The sequence below is a fragment of the Lutra lutra genome, chromosome 4 (genome assembly GCF_902655055.1).
Source record: "Lutra lutra chromosome 4, mLutLut1.2, whole genome shotgun sequence".
Lineage (NCBI taxonomy): Eukaryota > Metazoa > Chordata > Mammalia > Carnivora > Mustelidae > Lutra > Lutra lutra.
In genome coordinates this window covers 56673638-56694958 of record NC_062281.1, presented here as the reverse complement: position 1 = coordinate 56694958, position 21321 = coordinate 56673638, and the positions used below count along the sequence as shown (strand labels likewise).

The following is a 21321-nucleotide window of genomic DNA, read 5'->3' as shown; positions in this document are numbered from 1 at the left end:
GATGACTTTCTTTCTGCTACATCCCTCATGCAGCCAGTCAGCAAAAGAGATGTGTTGCTGTCACCCTGCCTTTCAGCATATCTTCCAGTTTTCCCGTGAAAATTGACAAAAGGCAACAACATGTCAATGGGCATGATGCAACTAAAAGACCTCAAGGACTGCCAGGAAATCTAGAAAGAACAGTTTTCTAGGAAAGGACTCAATGACTGCTGATGGAACCCATCTGAAGGCTTTCATCAGTCCCACCTCCAAGAGCCCCTGTGACTAGGAACCTACCCGCCACCATGCCTCATATGTAGTCTGCAGTGCTCCCTATTATAGTCTCTTCGTGAGAATGCCAGCTGAGACATTTTAGGGATCTATTGGAAATATTTCGGGCACCTTATGTATAAAAAGTAAATGTATTCATGTTTATAAACCTGAGTGATCTGGTTAAATAATTCTACTTAAAAATCCTAGTAAAATAATAAACAAATACTCCTGAAAAAATTCCTATTATAAACAGAATTAAGATAAATGTTTACAAGACTACTGTCACCCACGGAGTTAACTACCTCACAAATATTATCTTTTATGTTCTTGTTAAAGAAAGAAATGTAAGTAACTTGGAAGGAATAATGACACTAGATAAAACTTTGACTCCTCAAATTAACATGAAACCAGTAAATACTAAAAGCTCTCCACCGAAGTAAACCCCACTTTCCTTCCACAAATTAGTTCCCTTTTTTGTTGATTCAATAGCAAGGCCAAGAACTGCATAGATAAAATCCCTTTAGGCATTGCTAAGGTACATCATTTCAAAAGAACAGCATGTACTTATACAACCTAAATCCATTTTTATAATAACAGTCTGACCACAAAAACATTTTAGTCCATAGATATGTCAATTCAGCATTCTTTACCAAATTCACACAAGCAATAAAAAGAGAAAAAAGGATACCTAACCCTGGGTTTATCAAAGATTTAGCCAGATATTAATAATAGTTGAGTAAAGCATAGAAGTAGGAGCATCACGTTGAGATCAAAAACTCTCCAGTCACAATGAGCCAAATTCAATTTCTGGCCTTCAATGAATGCATAGCTTTAAACAACTTAATTAACTTCTTTGTGTTTCCTTTTCCTTATCTGCCAATGGAATTAATAATCAGACCACTGTTAGAATTATATGAGATAAAATATGCAACATTCACAGGTGCTTGGAATTGTGTTGGGCTATAAAGTAGACACTAGACATGAGTAGCTATGATTCACTATAAATGTGGCAGGTGTGAGTTAAGACTGGCAGTGTTAAATACACAGTAGATTTCAAAGACAATACAAAAAGTGGACATCAAATATCTCACTACTATTTTATAGTGAGAATGATAAAATGATAAAATTTCAGATATATTGAATTAAAATGTTAATAAAATTAATTTACCTGTTTTTCCTTTTTTAACATAGATACTACAAACTTAAAAATTACATAGCTCTTTCTCATTAGAATTCTATTTGACAGTGCCAGCAAGGAACTAGAAAGTGCTTAATAATTAATAAATCATAAATAAATCAAAATATGTGTTAGTACTATAAATTTGATTTATGTTTTTCAAAAGTCAAACAAAATTAAACTGTGTGGAAAGGAAAAGTAAAGATCATCTGTTCTTTTTGTCTTAAATACTTAGGCATAATCAGGCAAAAAAAAATAAGAAATATTAGTTTAAAAGCTGTCTTCAGCGTATCGGAGTTCACAGAAGAGAAAAGGCACATTCCATTTTGAGACAGAACTTTCCTATCTTTCTGGCAAAAATGAAAAGCATTCACTTGCCTGCTCAGTTTTGAAAAGCAAATGTTTTCTGTGTAGAGTCCAGCTGAATAGGCTTACACAAGCATGTATTCATTTTGCAGAGTAGTTTAACAAGTATAGTGCTTCTTTCCCAGGAGGGCCAGAAGAAGAGGACGGACAGGAGTTGGGGGCAGAAAAAGAGTCTTTAGGGAAAGAGAGACCAGAGAAGGTGAGCAGCGGGCACTTAAAGAAGACACAAATAGCACAACTTTATCAGAGTATAAAGGGCCAATGACTGCTTTTTTAAGAGCAGTAATGATTGATATTCAATTATAGGTTTCCAGCTAATGAGCACCCTAAAATTTTACTCCAAATCATCATCAGAAATCTGTTTAACAGAAGATCCTTGACTATTATTGCTTTATGAGATGAAGCAATGGGGGCAGGGAGGGGAGATACCTTGAGGGTGAAGATGTTTACAAAGATGCCTAGAAATATAGGAAACAAGGAAATATCAAATATCATGAATTCATCAGAAGCAGGCAATCAGAGTGAGAAATGAGAAGGATAAGTATAATCTCTTAGAGAATATGTGGTACTTAATGGTCCACACCATACTAGGAATTAAATCGCAATCAGTTTAGTGAGATACTTAAAGGAAAATTGACCTCAGGTTAGCAAAGGAGATGAAGTTTCCCTAGAACCAGCAATTAAATTACATTTACTAATGCATTTGGACCAGGAATTATAGGAATAAAGTTAGCTAGCATTTTTATACTGAATACTTTATAGTTAGAAGCTCTTTCAAAAAGGTAAGAATTATTATTTCCTCCATTTTAAAGATAATAAAACTGAAACTTAAAATGACCTTGTGACAGAGCCAAGATCACTCCTCTACTAAATATTAGAAATAAACATCCGAAAAAAAAAAAGAAATAAAAAAAAAGAAATAAGCATCCCGATCTTAAGAAAGTAAATTTCATGTTCATTCACCTCAATGTATATAGGATTCTCTTGTAATGATAATCCACTATTATTCATGTTGCTGTATTCTTACTCCTCAGTGTGAATCAGTAGTAGTCATCTTATTAGATAGGGTATGGTGATGATGAAATGATTGACAATGGCTATAACATCATCATCATCACCACCAAAATTATCCAAAAAATCCTAGTTTAAATAATCAGCAATTTTGAGGTTCTAATACCCTTGTTAAAATAGATATTGATATTCTCAATAACAGAAATATTAAGTGTAGGTAGACAAAGAGCCACTAATGCAGCTTCAAGTATTATCCTTACATTGTTGAATTTAAAAACAATCATTCAAGCAAGAATCTTTGTGCAAATTCTAAGGGTTACAAAGTCTATGTAGCAGGAATATTTTCATGTGCCTAGCAGAGAGGACAGAAATAGGAATCTGAAAAAGTCTCAAGTTACTCACAGTCTAGTTGGGGAAAGAGGTATGAAAAATAATAGTAATTGAAAAATGCATGCAAATATGAAAAGGTACTAGGAAAGTATAGAGAATCATGGTCACTACTGTCAGAGATGAATAAAGGTTATTCTGGGTTGTTAACCCTTATCAAGATTTATCTTAGGAATAATGTCTTCTTTCACAAGAGGTAAGATGTAGTGGCTGCTATTTTTAAGTTAAAGGCAAATACCGTCCAAGTGTGGAGATTCTGGCTTTCCTTCCCTCCCTCCCTTCCTTCCTTCCTTCTTTCCTTCCTTCCTTTCTTCTTTCTTTTCTTCCTTCCCTTCTTTCTCTCTGTCCTTCTGTTTCTCCTTTAAAGAAGCAGTCATCAACTCATCAGACACCAAACTAATCAATGTTGTGTTTACATTTGACATTTTACTTTAGTTCTGTGGGCTGGATTTATTATTTCATTCCTTGAATTATCTAAATAGAAAATTCATCAAGCTACTTGTAAAAGTAGGAGTAACAAGGAGTTTCCAACCTGACAACATAAATATATTGGAGTAATTGTTAGGGAGATCATAGAACAGAGTGAAGGGAGAAAAGAATTTGGAGTCAATCAGAACTAAATTTAAATTCTGGCTCTGCTACTAGGCACACAAACTTTGTCAAATTAGTGAAGTTCTAGCGGCTTGGTTTCCTTCTCAATAAAAATAACAATTTTCAACATGCTTTATTGAAACCTAAACGAAACCATGTTTGCAAATACCACCAGCACACATTACAGAGCATATAATATGTAGCATACAATAACAATATGACATTAACATTATTCTTATTTATCACAGAGCAGATTAAGCTTATATTCTCCCTGAAACTGCTAAGGATCTCAAAACAACATTAAATATACTTAAAATCATTTAAAATATGGAAAAATTCTAATACTTAGAATAAGCACTCTAGAACAGTATTTCTTTGTTCCTTCTTGACTCCATCATTTTTCTTTATTTGATAGTGAGACATGATCCTATTTCATTGGGTTTTTTACTCAATCAAGTACTGTGTGTGCCTCTTCTCCATGTATGGATAAAAACAACCTTTCTGCAACATGTGTAATTTGTAAGAATGCAATAAATGCCTCCAAAAAACACAATCTGAACCATCACCACAAAATAAAATCATTGTAACTATGCACAGAACCCACTAAACTAAAAGCAGCCTTTGCAAAACAAACCATTCTTTTCTTAAGCAATCAGTGCAAATTACAAAAGCAACAAACATTTTAGCCACAGATGAAGGAGCCACAGACAGTCCGCAGAAGCCTCATGTGAAATTTGCCACATATTACAGAACTAGAAGAAACCATTTGGTGGTAGTAAGAGCTGACTGCACCAAGATATTCTAAGAGATACTTAGAACTCTCAAATGCATGAATACCCAAGAGTCAACATCTTACTGGCACAATAATGCATTCCCATAGACTAGGGGCATGAAAACATCTTCACTTAATTTTCAAATATGATATTGAGAAGCTGTGAATTTTAAGAAAATAAGAGAAGGCATATTATAAAATAAATGTAAAAGGTATTGCTAAGAAATTGATCACAATTATGTATTTAAGATACATTTGAAAATATGTGTTCCAAAATCTGATGTGACAATAAATACAGGGGACTCTAAGCAGTGACATTATCAATCCTTTACAATAATGCTAGGGAATCAAATACAGATTCTCAGGAAATCATATTAAAATTCAGACACCCTGCAAAACATCTGAAGAAATGTGGATAAAAAAAGCTATGAAAAATTGATATTTAAATTTAAAGCTACTCTATTTTCTTTGAAAGACAACAAAATATTATAAGACAGAAATCTATGAAAAGGTTCAGATTAGTATAATTTAGTAAATAGCCTATATTCATGTAGTGTTAACATTCTGAAAAATAACATGAGGTTAAATTCTGAATCCTACCCTCAGTTTTTCAATCCTTACTATATATGGAATTTTATTTTAATATGAAACACAAGACCCGGTTTTCTTTGGTACTCATACATTGTCCCCACAGAATTGAGAATTTTTCATATTCATCTAGTTATTGTTCTATTCCCACCCCAGCTTCCTGAGGATGATAGTCATATCAAACCAAGTATCTTTTTTTATTAACATATAATGTAATATTTGTTTTAGGGGTACAGGTCTGTGAATCGTGAGTCTTACACAATTCCTAGCACTTACCATAGCACATACTCTCCCCAATGCCTAGCTTTCTTGAAAAAGAAAGACTTGAGACATTTATCTAAGTGTTACCTGAAATTTAGGGACAACAAAGTAAGAAACAAGAAATACTACTGAGGACCACATTGACGGTGAGATGAATAAAGCCCCCCATCTGTATATTCTACTCTTTTGTTAGATGTTAAATGAGCAAGTACTGTAGCTCAAGTTAAGAGAGACATGGACACACACACACACACACTCCTTCCTTATACCACACTGATCTTAAAGATGTCAAGACGATTAGTATTATAATGTTTTGTTTCCCCTCAAATGTGTTCTATTTTTTTTTTTTGTAAGATTTTATTTGTCAGACAGTGAGCACGAGAGAGAGCACAAGCAGAGGGAACAGCAGGCAGAGAAGCAGGCTCCCCGCTGAGCAGGGACCCTGATGTGGGGCTTGAAACCAGGACCCTGGGATCATGACCTGAGCCAAAGGCAGAAGCTTAAGCCACTAAGCAACTCGGGCATTCCTCAAATGTGTTCTTTTAAATGTATTCTCACTGTGGTTGCTATAGTTTGTGGGGAAATGTTTTCTGTGGATTATATTTCTAGGGTAATGAACCACAATCATCTTATGGTATCTTCACATTAAAGGGCATGGCACATTTTACATGATGAATATTTATTATTGATATATCGTTGTTTTATTATTAAGTTGCTTAATTGAAGAATATAAGTATCAAGATTTCTGACTTTCCCTAATGACTATACCTGGTAAAATTTTCAGAAGTTCTTCAAGTGTCCCTATTTAAAAATAACCCTTACCTGGACTGACTAATATATGCTAAGTAATGAGAGTTCTAAGAAATGTTAGTTTTTAGCCAGCAGTAGTTTGTTTGTTTGTTTGTTTGTTTGTTTTTTAATATTTTATTTATTCATTTGACAGACAGAGATCACAAGTAGGCAGAGAGGCAGGCAGAGAGAGAGAGGAAGGGAAGCAGGCTCCCCTCTGAGGAGAGAGCCAGGTGCGGGGCTCCATCCCAGGACCCTGAGATCATGACCTGAGCCTAAGACAGAGGCTTTAACCCACTGAGCCACCCAGGAGCCCCAGCCAGCAGTAGTTTTATAAACTCTCATTGTATTAGTAAATTTGTTTAGTGGTGGAGACAAGTGGAGGTTTTTCATGGGCCTGCCTATGTTACATGATGGATAGGGATGAGTAAATAAAGACGGAATTCTCCCACTTAACTGATCAGCCAGGAGAATTCCAGGCTAGCCTCCTTTATGCCCATGTCTCGAGTGCCTAATATGATGACTTCTTGTAACTGACTCTTACACAAATGCAAAACTTGCAAAACACAAATGCAAAAACGTCCAGTAGAGAAGTATTTATTGTTATGAGCACACACGTTTTATTACTGAATACTCTGAATTATAGAAAAGGCCTTTGTCATGCAATGAAGCCTCAACTTTCCCATTTTCTAAGCTTTTAGAAAGACAAAGCAAAGAAAAGGAGGATTTTGTTAGTTTCACATCCCTCTGGTAAAATGCTTGTTGCTTTCATAAGCCAAAATGACCAGGAGAAGAGCAGGGATTCCCAGATTATTTTATTATACCTAAGTACCCATTATCAACTTCATCCCAGTTTCTCTAAAAGTTTTCAGCATGAATAAAATAACAAGCTGTGACAAGGAGCAGTACTTGTGTTAACTTTTACTACAGCAACACCTTCATAACATGTAAAGCAGCCTGGCCCAGCTATCAATACTGAAAAAGGAGGAGAACAAGGACAAGGGAAGGGGAAGAAGGGAAGGGAGATGAAAAGAAGCAGCAGCAACAGCTCTGGAAGTCAAGATGTCCCAAACTGCAAGAATGAGGAAGACTGACAAGGACACCCAGGAGTGAAGCACTGTAGTTTTCAGAGCGTAGCTGACAAACTGAAGAAGAAAGCACACAAAGAGCGAGCACCGCCTTTCTTGCAGGAGGCAGTCTACTTGGGTTTGATGGAGCCAACTGAATTAAATGAAAAAATTCCCAATATGTAATAATGTCATTTAAGAATATTCATTGTTGGGGACATCTGGGTGGCTCAGTTGGTTAAGTGTCTGCCTCTGGCTCAGGTCCTGATCCCACGGATCTGGGATCTAGCCCCAGGTAGGCTCCCTGCTCAGCGGGGAGTCTGCTTCCCCTCTCCCTCTGCTTGCCTCTCCCGCTGCTTATGCTCACGCTCTCTCTCTCTCTTTTCTCTCTCTCCCACTCTCTCTGTGTCAAATAAATAAATAAAATCTTTTTTTTAAAATATGAAAAGGAAGAAAGAATATTCATTGTTGGATCTGAGAGTTTATGATAACGGTTGTTTTCTTTTGCATAATACTTAGTGATTACAGACTTAACTCTACTTTTAATAGATTTTCTATGGTGTATTCAGTATTTATCAGTATGCTGATGTTATTTATCTGGGCTGTTCCTTGCAGAGAACCTAAAGATATTTTCAATCCCTACAATGTGCAATGAACCATTCTAAAATAGATGCATCAAGGTAAAAACAAATTTTGGTCATTACTTATGTGAGTGATCTTATTTTGTAATCAATCATGTTTTATTTGGCTGTTTTGATATTTCTGTCTCTGTCTCTTTTTGTCTCTCTTTCTTTCCCATGAGACTGTGCTATAAGTCAGGAATATAAGTGTTAGGGACAAATTCCAGGGGTAATTCAACTATTAAATCAGAAATCTCAGTTTGGAAGGGATTATTCCAACCTTCATTTTTAAATGGCAATGTTCCCTGACAGGAATCCTAAACCAGTTATAAAGACAACAGGGATGTGAAAGAGAATCTCTGCAACACATAACAAAAATAAATCTTAAATATTCATTTAATACAAAGCGATAAAGAAAAAAACAAAAATACACTAACTGGGCAAAAGAAATAGGTATTTAGAGAAAATACACAATAATAATAATAAATATGTGAAAATAGATATCCTTTTGGGATATCAAAACCAGAAGGGTCAAAACCAGAAGATCAGAAACTAAAGCCAAAATCCTACTTGACTTGATTAAGGTTGGCAAAACTAGAATGATGGTGATCACACACATTATATTAACAGAGATATGAGGATAATATTTTGGAAGGGAAATTAGTATGACTATTTGAGTCAACAATTTTAATTTAAGAATTTATCATGTAGGAATACTCCCATGGTGGAAAAAAGAGATCTTCAAAGATGTCTTGCTGCTGCAATATTGGTTAAAGGAGAAAAAACATTAGGAGTAATCTAACTGCCCATCAGCTGAGGATTGATTAGATAAATTACGGCACATCTGCATAGTTCAGGATTAGAAAAATGAAGTTCATACAGTTTTTCTTAGAAATATAAGCATAAAAATAACTTATTAAGTGAAAATAATGTGCAAAATATTTTGTAGGGTATAAGCCAATTTGTTATTAAAATACCAATGGACATATTAAAACGTATGCATGTACAAATGAAGAGTTATATGATCATAAAAAGTATTTAAGTGATGCAAACCACACACACACACATATATATGAAAGTTATAGAATTATGTATATTATACATATTTATAATTATATATACATGTATGTTCATAAGTCATTAACTATTGCATTTTTTTATTCAATGGACAGTATAAAGAAACATTTGAGTAAGAACCTTACTCAAGATGGGGAAACAGTGCAACAGTAGCATAATTATAGAAAGGAAAGAAAACACTGGAAATTTCTGATTAGTAATGTAAAATGAACCCAGTTAAATTTTCCCTTCTAGACTGTTTATAATATTGGCAAATGTTTCACACTGACACAGAAGCAGACATACACATAGTAGAAATGGGTCCACCAGTGGATGAAAATTAGGTTCATTGAACTTTTTAAAAATAATTTATGATTTTTAAATTAATTTCTGATTATCTGCCGTGGCTTTACTTTCCTTGAAAGGGTTCCACACTGGAGTAGGAACAAGGACAGATCTTATTGGATCATAAACACTTGGAAAGCAGAAGGAGACAAGGAAGGTAGAGTGGGAAGAGAGAGGATACTTCTTAATCTGTTGTTATAGGGCTGTTTAGATTTGAGCCTATTGTCCTATAAGAATATATATCATTTCTATCAATTTGCAAATAAAATCATCCAAACCAACTATAAAATTACATCTTTTTCAAAACATAATTTTATGATTTGCATAATTTAGAACTACAGCTTGGGAAAATTAAAAAGAACAGGGTGGTCACTGTTGAAAACGTAATTATCGTGAAGTGATTATTGAAGTATTTCAATCTGTTTATGGAACTACATCATTTAAAAATAGACAGTGGTTAAGGTTTTTGATCATTAAGTATGAAAGAATAATGAAAAGGGGGTATTTAATAGAATTAGTAACACTTGCAGCCTATCAGGCTGCTCTCCTCAAGAAATGCAATTTAGCAAAATGAGTGTGGTTGGAAACTCAGGCCAGAATAACAACTACTTTCTTCAGATCCACCCAAGACTTATACAGTGGCCATTCCAATTAGCATAATAGTCCAATGTTCCTTGGGAAGTGAGGTCTTTTGTTTGGGATATTTCCTAATTAAAGAAGCTTGTTTGAAGTGGGATCTAATTTTAGCTTTGTAATGCCAAAATATGACATGAAGAGTCTGTTTTTATTTCAAGAAATATTGGCATTGCATTTCCAAGTTGAGATAGTTGTCTTCAAATATCCACAAAACTCATATTTAAGACAAGGAAATGGAAAGGCAGGGTATGAAGTAAGTGATTTAAAAAAACTAGTTTTCTGTTCAGGTTTTTATTGAGTTGGTCAGTTGTTCTGCTAGCACTCTGCCCATTTATAAATGAAGTGCTTTTTCTAATAGGAATTCCCAAAGTCATTGTAAAATTACATGAAAATCAGGAAGAAGGAATCAAGAATTTATTGCCAGGATATTGTTATTACACAACTTAAAACATATCCGTGAACTTCAAGTGAAATAGTTGTTTTTGCTGGCTTTTGTTGTTTTTGTTGTTTAAAAATTTACTGGTAATAAGACCATTAGATTATTTCAAATAACTACTATATGGTACTCTTAAAAAAATGATTTTATAGTTTCACCATTTGTATGCTAAAATTGTTGCCTCCTTTTTATAGATGAAAAAGAGACAGTTATTTAGCGACTCTCTAAGTGAGAGTCAACAGTAAGTACATGCTGCATCCAGGATAAAAATAAACAAGTCCTTTCATTTCCAGTCTACATTATGAATCACAATGCCCTAGACAATCTTTAAAATGCTGAAAGTTTGACTCGGTTTATATAAATGAGGAAGGCTTTCAGGAAATAATTATAATAAACATCATAAAAAATAGGTCATTAAAAAGTTTAACCATTTAGGGGCATCTGGGTGGCTCAGTGGGTTTAAGCCTCTGCCTTCGGCTCAGGACATGATCTCAGGGTCCTGGGATGGAGCCCCACATCGGGCTCTCTGCTCAGTGGAGAACCTGCTTCCCCCTCTCTTTGCCTGCTCTCTGCCTACTTGTGATCTCTGTCTGTCAAATAAATAAATACAATCTTAAAAAAAAAAAAGAAAGAAAATTTAACCATTTATAAAAAAGCAGCATCCTACTTACCATAAGTACAGCATGGTAAACAAAGTGCTTCTCAATTATGACTGGTGTGGGAAGCAACCTCTTCAGTGACCCAAATAATCCCTGCATTCTGGTGTTCATGCCCTTCTGTAATTTCCTACCTTAAGTGAAGCTGGATTTTGTGACTTGCTTCTGTTGAGAAGAAGGCTGCAGAGTTGATGGAATGTCACATCTGTCATGTTGTGAGCTGCTCTTGGATGGAGACATCCACCTGACAAGAGAGAGGCCTTCAGCCAACATTGAGAAAGCATCTGAGACCCTCAGTGTAAGAACCCCAAAGCAAATGAATTCTGACAACAACTATGCTAGTTAGTTTGGAAGGGGATTTCCCTCAGTAAAGTCTTTAGATGAGATCTCCGACAACCTCACTACAACATTCCTAAGAAACCCTGACCCAGTGGTACCCGGCTAAGTCAATGCCCAGATAGCTGACCAAGAGAAACTATGAGATAGTAAATGCTTGCTGTTTTAAGCTGCTGAATTTGTGGTGATTTCTAACACAGCAATAGGAAACAGAGTGGATCTCCTTTAGCTCTTTCTCCAGCCTCACTTGGGAAGGAAAAGTTAAAGGCTGGAGGATAGAGAGATGAGACATGTTGGTTCAAGGTTAGTGTAAAACACATTGAAGTTGAAACATGATTTTTTAGGGGAGTTCATAGCACATCATAAATAATGGCAAAATGAAGTCAGATAGGCACAGTCAGATGGTGAAGACTCAGCATAACCAAATGGGGGAAAAACACATTTTACTTCTTTTGATTAGAATGTCCTAGATAATGAAGCTCTGGAAGGAAGGTTCCCATGACCCCATTATCACATCAATCCTGTCCCTAAAAATATTTCATTCTTTGAAGGACTCAAGTTATTTAAAATTAGAACACAAATTTAAAAATAGAAAGATACTTAATTTTTAATGTCATTTTAATACAATACTATACACCTATCTTTGTAACAGTGAATCCAACACTATGTTCTAATATTATTTTTAAATAACTAATAAGCATTCAATAATAAATGCAGTAAGAGCATTGTATTTATTAAATGAACCAACAAAATTTCCAGGAACTCTGGGAGATAAGAATTCTTACCACCCTAAATTTAATCAAGGGGAAATTAAAGTTTAAGGATAATGAGTGATTTGACAAAGTCACCACCTGGAATCTTGTGGTCCTGAAATTTGAACTCAAGTTTGTTGTTAAAGCCCCCATTCCTAATGACAACCCTGTAATTCCTTTCTATAGAGTAGAAGCTTATAATTAGTACAACTTAAGGCTTAGTTTTTTACCAATTAACTGCATGTCACAGTTATAACTGATTGATTATTGTTAAGTTTTGTAACTGCTGTGCTAGATACTCTAATGAATGCAAGAGTAACATAAAAATGTCTAAAAATTCTTCAATCTAATTTGGGAGTATGAAAATAGTAAAGGAAATTAAGTCCATATATTAGCAGTTGCTGAGTCATAATGATTTAATCAACTACCAGAATTTCATCTGAGGGCAGTCATGAAGAGAATGGTCTTGTCAGGAAAGGTTTCTGGTATATCGTGGAATTTGAGCTAGTATTTAATAAAGGTTGTAAGTCTGTAACAATTCAGAAAAGGAATTAAATATCACTAATATTGTTTTCAGTTGCTAATATTGTTAGCAGTACTCATAAGAATATAACTCCTATCTTTCGAATGATGTAAATCAGACATTAAAGGCAAATTTTCCATAAGTAACTTAATCAGATATTGACCTCAAATCTGCAGAAACTATTAGAAACTCTTGGGGTTGATGTTCTTCTGGAACATCATCAAAGTTTAAGAAAATACTCAAAAGATAATTTTTTTAAATTAGGTTCAGCCTAGAAACTATGAACATTTATCTGAAGAAAAATGTTCTTTTGTAGAAATTATTCTGAGGGATTCATAAACTCCTCCAAGCTTGAAGATTATAGTTCTAATCTAGAAAAGACCACCCTCTGATGACTGAATGACTGAGGGCGGAGAATGAATGAAATTGATTCTGTATGTCAAACCCTTAAGTTTAGAGGAATAAACTTATTTGCTCATGTTTTGAGAAGCAACCAAAATCAAACACAACCACCTATACCATCACTGAAGCTATCAGAACACCTGTCAGAGATTGGGTTCCTGAGAAACAGACTCAGAGAGAAAGTTATATATATTTGGAAGGTTTATTGGGGAGTGCTATTGGCAGATACACTGGTTAGGAAATGAGGAAGACAGGAATAGAGGGAGGAAGAATACTGAGCTGGAGGACTCAGCCAGTATTATGAAGAACTGGGATGGCTCTTCAGAATTATCCCGCCTTTAGGCAGTGGGTCTGTATATTCCATCATCAGCCACTCAAGGGGCATAACCTTGAGCAAAACAGTTCTCTGCCTCCTGCGGCAAAGTCCAGTGAGGCATGCAGCTGTGAGACTTCAGCAGTTAATTTACCTAACCTCTGGTGGAAGCCTGAGTCAGCCCTTAAAGAAGGTATTTCAGCCCTTAAAGAGGGTAGTTAGGCAGAGTCTTACAAGACCTTCTACATTCCTTCTAAGAACTGATGGCAAATTCCTGGTAAAGACAGAATTAAAGAGGGGGTTAAAAGAAAAAAAAAAAAAAAGAAAATAGAAATGGAAGAAATAAAGTGAGAAAGAATTCTGTTTTCTCAGCCCCACTCTTCAGTTCTATGGGTACCCATACAGTACTGATCTGTCCAAGGCTATAGAAACACTATTACCTACTGCAACTTCTAGCCTTTTTTAACCTTTCTCCCACCACCAGTAAGAATAATAGAAAGCATAAGTTCTTTTTTCCCCTTCTTTTCTGGCCTACTCTAAGAAATGAGTCTTTATCCAAGCTGCCTCTGATCTCGGGATACAGGAAGAAATCTTTCCTTCAGTGCAGTGGAGATCTACCTTAGACAATGCATTAGAGCCCACTTTTACTCATTGCAATTATGACCTTATATTTATTTGGCCTAGTCCACCTTAAATCAAGCAAAATTCTGCTGTATACTTCAAGCACAAGATTTGATAAGAGGTTTTATATTTGGATCTGGCCTGTTCCTATAATGTACTATGTTACGTTAGGGATGAAACCAATACCAATAAGAAAATAAAGGAGAGCTGCACCCATATCTGCCCCTGTATTTGTCTAGGATTATCATTTGTCCTCTTTGCCAGAATGATTGAGTGGATAAGCTCATGTGTGTTTGGATAAATGGCAAGAAGGAGTCCATGCTTTCCAACAAAATGGATACACAAAATAATGGAAAACATTTCTAGATTGGATTTTTTTGTTGTTTATGGGAAAATTCTAGATGTTTCTTAGATTGATTTTTCTAACATAGTAACAGCAAAAGTAAACTGCATCCATTTTAACATGTATTATGTAATCTGAGTTTCAAAACAATCCTATAAAGCACTTCTAATTCCATTTTATCAAACCAAGGCTTAGGGAAATATATTATTTTTTATAAAATCATACACTATAAAATATAGATCATAGATTTAATTCCAAACCCTGTCTTTCATAGAAAGCATACTGCCTTACAGAGTCCTTCCTTTGCTTATATTGAAAGTCACAAACACTATAAAAGTTGTGAAAAAAAGTTTAACAAGTAAATATTAGAGTACAATGAGCACTAAATACAAATAAATTTCACTTCACTTAATTTTTGAACAGTTTTATATTTATTTTTTTTAATGGAATGTAAAAAGGTCCACAGTGCAAATTTCTCACTCTATCCTTCTTCCTTGTTCATATCCCCTTTAAAATAATCATTTTTATTAATCTTCTGGTATGTCCTTCCACTATTTTATTGTACCAGTACAATACATACTATATCCCCCATGTATTGACACCAAAAATAACACATAATGCCACTCTTTATGCTTTGCTCCTTTTTCCTTAATATTTTATGGAAAATTTTCCATATTGGTACATAAGAAGTTTACACATGCTTTAATTTTTTTTTAGTAGTATAGTTTTCCATTGAATAAGTTTATTATAATTTATTCAACCACCCCCATTGATGGACTTTTTCTCTAATCTTTTTTAATTATGAATCATGCTTGTGCATATATCATATTACTTTGTATACAAGGAAATCAAATTAATAAATTTGCTAATTTCTGCATTAATGAGTGAATCATTAAGACCAATATCTGTTGGATGGATTTTAAAAAAAAGAATTTTTTCAGTCTAACTCTTTTCTAAACTTTTCACTTTCATTAATCTTGAAAAAATCTCCTACCAGGTCTAATCTAATCTAATCTATCCAAGGAATGCTTTAGGATCTGATGTTTAATGGTTTAGGTGGGAATAAAGTGCTAGTTTACCTTGTTTAACTAAGGCTAGAGATCCAGATTCAGGACAGAATCTGTGCAGTTCTGTGTCCTGACCAAATCCCATTACTAAATACAACTTTTACAGAAAGGTTGTTCGTTTGTTTGTTTGTCTGTTTTTTCCTTAACAGCAAAGTGACTTCTGCTTGGAAATAGACCCAATGTTAGTCATTTGTATCCTTTTTGACTGTCAACATGTTCATTGGCACTCATGAATTATTTCAGTTACATAGATCTATAAGGAAGTGTGATTGGAACATAAGAAATAAACTATGTTCTGATCCACTGACAGTTGGATATTCTTCTTGAAATTCCCAAAATCTGCTTGTTGTAATTCAACCCAAATTGCAGCCTCCCTTGTGATAGATCCTTTAGTGTCACCCTTCATTTTGCTGTCTGGTTATTTAGGTAACTAGAACAGAGCCAAGTAAGAACTTTGTCACCCAGGAACCTCGAAATCCATTCTCCTCTCAGGGATGTTCAGAGAGTGAATCAAGTTCAATATGACATTTTCCAGGAGGTAAAATGCTGCTTAGCTTTCCTGAAATTAGCATTGAAATGTGTATATTTAGAAGGTGTTCACTCAATCCATCCAATTAATAAGGGATTTCAGTAGTTCAAGTGAAAATAGGTTATCAGAAAGTAATACTTCCAAATATTAAATAGGTATTATTTACTTTATCCCCGCTGTATTTTTCAAAGGAAAATATGACAGTTTAATATTTATATTTACACGATTCATAAATGACAGAGTCGAGTCGAGCATAAAACCAAGGTCTTCCTCTCTGGGACGAGTGTTATGAGTGAATTGCCAACTTTCAACGTGATGGAAGAGTGTTGATCGACCTAGGGATAAGATCCAATCAAAAGGAATTCTGTCTTATCTGGATTCAATTTTAGAAAACTTTTGGCGATTTCCCCACAGTAAGCCAGCCAGCCAAATAAACAGATCCACTGAAAAGAACTTGTATAATATTTCTTGAAGTGGAGCAAATGATCTGCATGTCATCTACGTGTTACAGCTGAGCAGAGTGTGTCTTCCAGAGCTGTGTGAGTGTTAATGTATAAATCTCTAAAGCATTCAGATGTAACCCGTCAGGCGCTTTATTATGCAAGAGCCATAATCTGTGGATGAGTCCCGCCTGAAGGAAACTGGAATTAAATAAGAAACAAAACCAACAAACAAGTCCAGATAGACCTTTGTACGACTGAAACACATTTCCATACATTTCCTGGTGGAAGGCAGCAGCTGCCCAGCCAAGAGGCCGAGGAGCAGTAACTCTATAAAAAACCTTGAGAGTGTCAGTGAGACAGTCAGACCATTTTTAACTTTAAGAAGTGCAATTTATGCACTAGGAAAGGACAAAAATCCTGACTGAAATTCATTCGAGATCTGATGACAGTTAAGATACTCTAGAGCTGATCGGCAGCGACTTCCTTCCACTGGTTTTAGTTAAGTTAAAAAAATAAAGTGATATACGTTAGTCATATAGTCCTTTGTGTGCAGGATTTTTTTTTTTTTTTTTAAGGAAAAGAGTTACAATTGCAGATTTTAAACATGATGGCAATTTACCAGAAGTCAGAGATTAACTAGGAGGGTTAAACTGAACCAAGAAAACTGAGAACGGCCTTTCACCAGTGAGGAAGGCCAAGGATTAGGGCCTGCAAGTGGTCGGCTAAAGCTTCAGGATAATATCATTTAAATCCTCAACAGAAAGCAAATTAAACTGAGAGAAATCTTGATTGCCCGATTTATATGGACTAAAGGATACAAAGTAAATTCAAAACTACTAAAATTCCTGTGTGCTGAGAATCAAAAATGTCATCAGAGTACATATTGAAATCTCTTAGAATAAGCAATTTCAGAGACTTTAGGGTGACAGATCCAAAACTAATTGAAAGAATTCCAGAAAAGAGGATCAGACAATCTTAGAAGCCAGGGAGACAAGCAAAGCCGCAAAGGATAGAACATTTAAAGGGACAATATCACATTCAACTTAATAACATATGGGGTTTTTTTCTTATAATTTACAGTAAATTTTACATTCAGATGGAAATGGTTCTCAGTCTGCTCTATTTTTTTTGTCTCTGGATTAAAATAGGTTGATATACTGTCCTATATTTTTCACCTCCATTTCTTTAGAGGAAACACAGTTTTATTTACCTTTCATTTGTTCTTTTTCTTCCCACAGAGGATTTCTGACATTCCATATCTCAACCATCCAACCTTTTGTCATAGTTCAGTCCAAGCAGACTATAAATATCATAAGTGTTGCAAATAATGGTCATTATTTTAAAGGTATTGAATTATTAGAGACAGAAACTTTTTTTTTTTAAGGATGTCTCATATATAGGATCTAATCATCACCATCTGACATTTGTAGGTAGGATATATTTGGTGACCAAAATACTTGACAGATTTTCTTTTGAGTGTGAAATAAAAGCCTGGTGTTCAAAAGAGCCATGAGGACTAATGGAAATCTGACTGATTTTTTTAGACTGGAACAAAAGAGATCTGTGAGGCTGTCACCTTTACCAGCACTTCAAGGAACACAGAAAAAGCCAGAACACTCTTAGGACAAGCTTCAGGACAAACTAAACACACCACCTCAGGTTATCTGAATTTCAGTCAGTACTAAAAGTCCCCCCCCCCTTTTTTTTTTTAAAGATTTTATTTATTTGTCAGAGAGAGAGGGAGAGAGAGCAAGCACAGGCAGACAGAATGGCAGGCAGAGGCAGAGGGAGAAGCAGGCTCCTGCTGAGCAAGGAGCCCGATGCGGGACTCGATCCCAGGACGCTGGAATCATGACCTGAGCCGAAGGCAGCTGCTTAACCAACTGAGCCACCCAGGTGTCCCCTAAAAGTCCCCTTTAAGTTAGAGTGGAATGTGGTGTTGCCATTCTAAGCAGGAATTGAGAGAGCTCTAGCTAACAGGGCAATATACAGCTGGTTATAATGAATTGGGCCACAGTGGTTGAGATAGGCACATCCATTACCTAGCATTTACAGAAAAGATGTGAAAACAAAGATTAAAACATACAAATGGTTTGAGGTTACTCCTGCCTTGATCTATTTGATTTCACTACAAAAAAAAAAAAAAAAAAAATTTGAGGGGGTCTGCAAATGCATGGAAGGGAAGGGTATGGTGTTGACCAGAAGGTAGAAAATGATCTCATAAACTCTTCTAATTGGAGATCTTCTCTGAAACTACACAATTTAACACGGGGCAAATTGATGTAGGACTACGACTACACACGTGAGCCACTTTGACGTTCATGGCTGAGAAGACATGTGCTTTTTTGTGGTACTTAAATTTCAAGCTAAAGCTTCTCACAAGAGGCTGATCTATTATATATGATCTGTAAAAATCCCCAAATGGAGCAAAACATCAGAACATGAGCAAACACATACACACTCATAATATTGCTCAGATATGTGCACTTGAGATAAGCAAAAGACACAAGAATATTTTTAAAACCACCAATTTCTTTCACTCTGTGTAAGAGAGCAGGAAGGAGAAGTAAGAGAAAGTATCAACAACTGGCACCCCCCGGCCACTTAGAGCTCCTCAATAGTAGCAACAGGAATGGTGCACAGCTCCTCCCGCAAAATCCATTTCATATTTGGTTTGAACCCAGATCAGAGAGTGATCGAAAGCCCAGACAAGGGTTCAGGAGCAATCCCAACTACTTGCCAAGGGAGCACCAGGTCCAGAGAATCCCCTAGAGGACATAAAGAATGGGGTTGCTGGTCCCAAGAGATTATGCTCTAAGCCATGTTCTCTGGGAAGGACCTCATTAAACACTCCCTCCATAATGGCAAAGACATATCAGATTAAATTAAAACCCAAATCGTATAGAGCTTTTGTCATTTCATACAGAATTTACCACTGAAAATGTTCCATTTTACTCTGCGTCCTTCAGGGTTAAATCATCCTGATATCAGCTCTCATTGCCCCTGGGGTATTTCTGTTGATTGCGGTGACATCTACTGGTAGAAACAGAGACATTCCCAAGCAGGTTTCCCTGGCAAGAATCAAACTGAACAAGTTTGATGTGGACATAAGGAAAGCTCCCTCTGCCTCCTTTTTTATCCCTTAGCTAATATAATACATAGTATCACATTAGGGGAGACTCATAAGACTTCTTTATAAAGATCCAAGAATTGTTTAATTTTGCACCATTTTTTCTTGTCATTATAATCTTTGCCACAAGAATGGCTACATTCTGAGAAATGTTCTGTCCTCAGAGCAGTCATTGTCATATGAATGAGCTATTATTCACTCCTAATGCCGGAGATGTTTTATTCTTACTTCCATGACATTTGTATTACGGTGACAAAGGCTAAAGCAAGAAAAGGAAATGATACAAATCCCACTCAGGCTTTGTCATTTTAAATTCTCATTTTGTGCTCCTTTCATGCCTAGGTACTAAAAACTATAGTTTTCTCTCTGGGAAGGAAGGAAGGAAGGAAGGAAGGAAGGAAGGAAGGAAGGAAGGAAGGGAGGAAAGAAAGAGAGAGAATGGGGGAAGGAAGGAAAGGAAAAGGGAAAATAATGAGTTCATGAAACCAAATCTCTGGTGTGCACTTCTTTTAATGGTTTACCTTCACATTTAACACACCAGGATAAATTGCTACAGAAGGCATCAAAGACAAGAAAAAGAGTCAGTCATTTCCTCTCACAAACCTATAGTGGGAACAATGCTTTGTTAGAGTTACAGTGTAATATAGGGCTTGAGTAACACACCACTCCAGAATGCATTGCTGAATACGTAGCAAGCCTGTATCAAACACAATGCTAAAACCATGAATGGCTCCTATTTTAACTATCTCCGACCCACCTCATGTCTATTTCTTCAGTATTCTTCAACACACAACACTATATTTTAAAACATTGAAAATTCCAAATTTTCCATTATATTGTCTTTTATTGTTCTTCCCAACAGCAATTTTTATAATTCTAGGAGAATGGAATGAGAGAAGTTATGATAGCAAGACCTGAACATTTAGGACTTTTTTTTTTAGATGAAACATACCTTAAAAGAACTTTAAATAAAACTAAAGTTAAGTGATAAAATATATGTTCCATATGTATCACCTCTATTTGCTTATTTAAATAAATGTGTTATAAGTAGGCACTTTTTCTCAAAAATGAAATGTTTCAATAAAAATTCACAAGTATTTTATCTTTAGAAATATACTCTCATAGATACTTGCATTATCATCATGCATCTATGGTATTTAATTTCTGTGAATTTTTCTAATTTTTCCCTTGAATATAGAGAAATACTAAATGAATTAATATGTAACACAAATGAAGTGCTCCTTAAAGGAGAAAAATCCATCTACAGGACTATTATTTAAGAAAATAAACTTCTAAGGGAAGAGATATGTGAGAATTAAGTTACAAAGGAAAAATAAGAACAGAAAGGATTTATTAATCATTAAGCCTCTTATTCAGCATTTCTCTTAATAATAACAATTCCACGTACAAATGAACTTATATTTCGTAAAGTTATAGTTAAGAATCAAAATTCCCACTATACAATCCTTCAGAAAAGAAAAGGGGTCTCTACATTTTTAGTCACATGATCGTTCCTAATTGGTAGTTGAAAGATTTTCTAGCTTCAATAATTACTTGAACAGTGACAGAATAGTTCATTTAATTGTAAAAGTTAGTTTTCTTAAAACAGTATTCTCAGAAATTGACCCATGATACTGAGTGTGAAATTAGATTGAATACAATATTGGTAACTATGATGAGAATGAAACAGGACAAAAATACCTAAGTCAAAATTGTAGGAAACAAAATACAACACATGTATTTTACTGTATCTTCAGTGTTAGTACACAGTGTGGGGTTGGATCATATAATGAATTACTGCCCAGACATCTCCATAAAGTTGTCTATCCCCACCTCGATGAACTTTGAGCTT

General features: G+C 35.2%; 1 long non-coding RNA gene across 1 annotated transcript in view; it reads right to left on the bottom strand.

Annotated features, from left to right (window-relative positions):
- The window catches only part of LOC125098717 (uncharacterized), a 139290-nt gene extending 118944 nt beyond the window's left edge, over nt 1–20346 (bottom strand). Inside the window, exons 1-2 of the long non-coding RNA XR_007126927.1 lie at nt 20227–20346; nt 11145–11254 (exon numbers count right to left, since the gene is read on the bottom strand). This is a non-coding gene — a long non-coding RNA (uncharacterized LOC125098717). The remainder of the gene's footprint in view (nt 1–11144; nt 11255–20226) is intronic.
- Between the last annotated feature and the right edge of the window lie 975 nt (nt 20347–21321).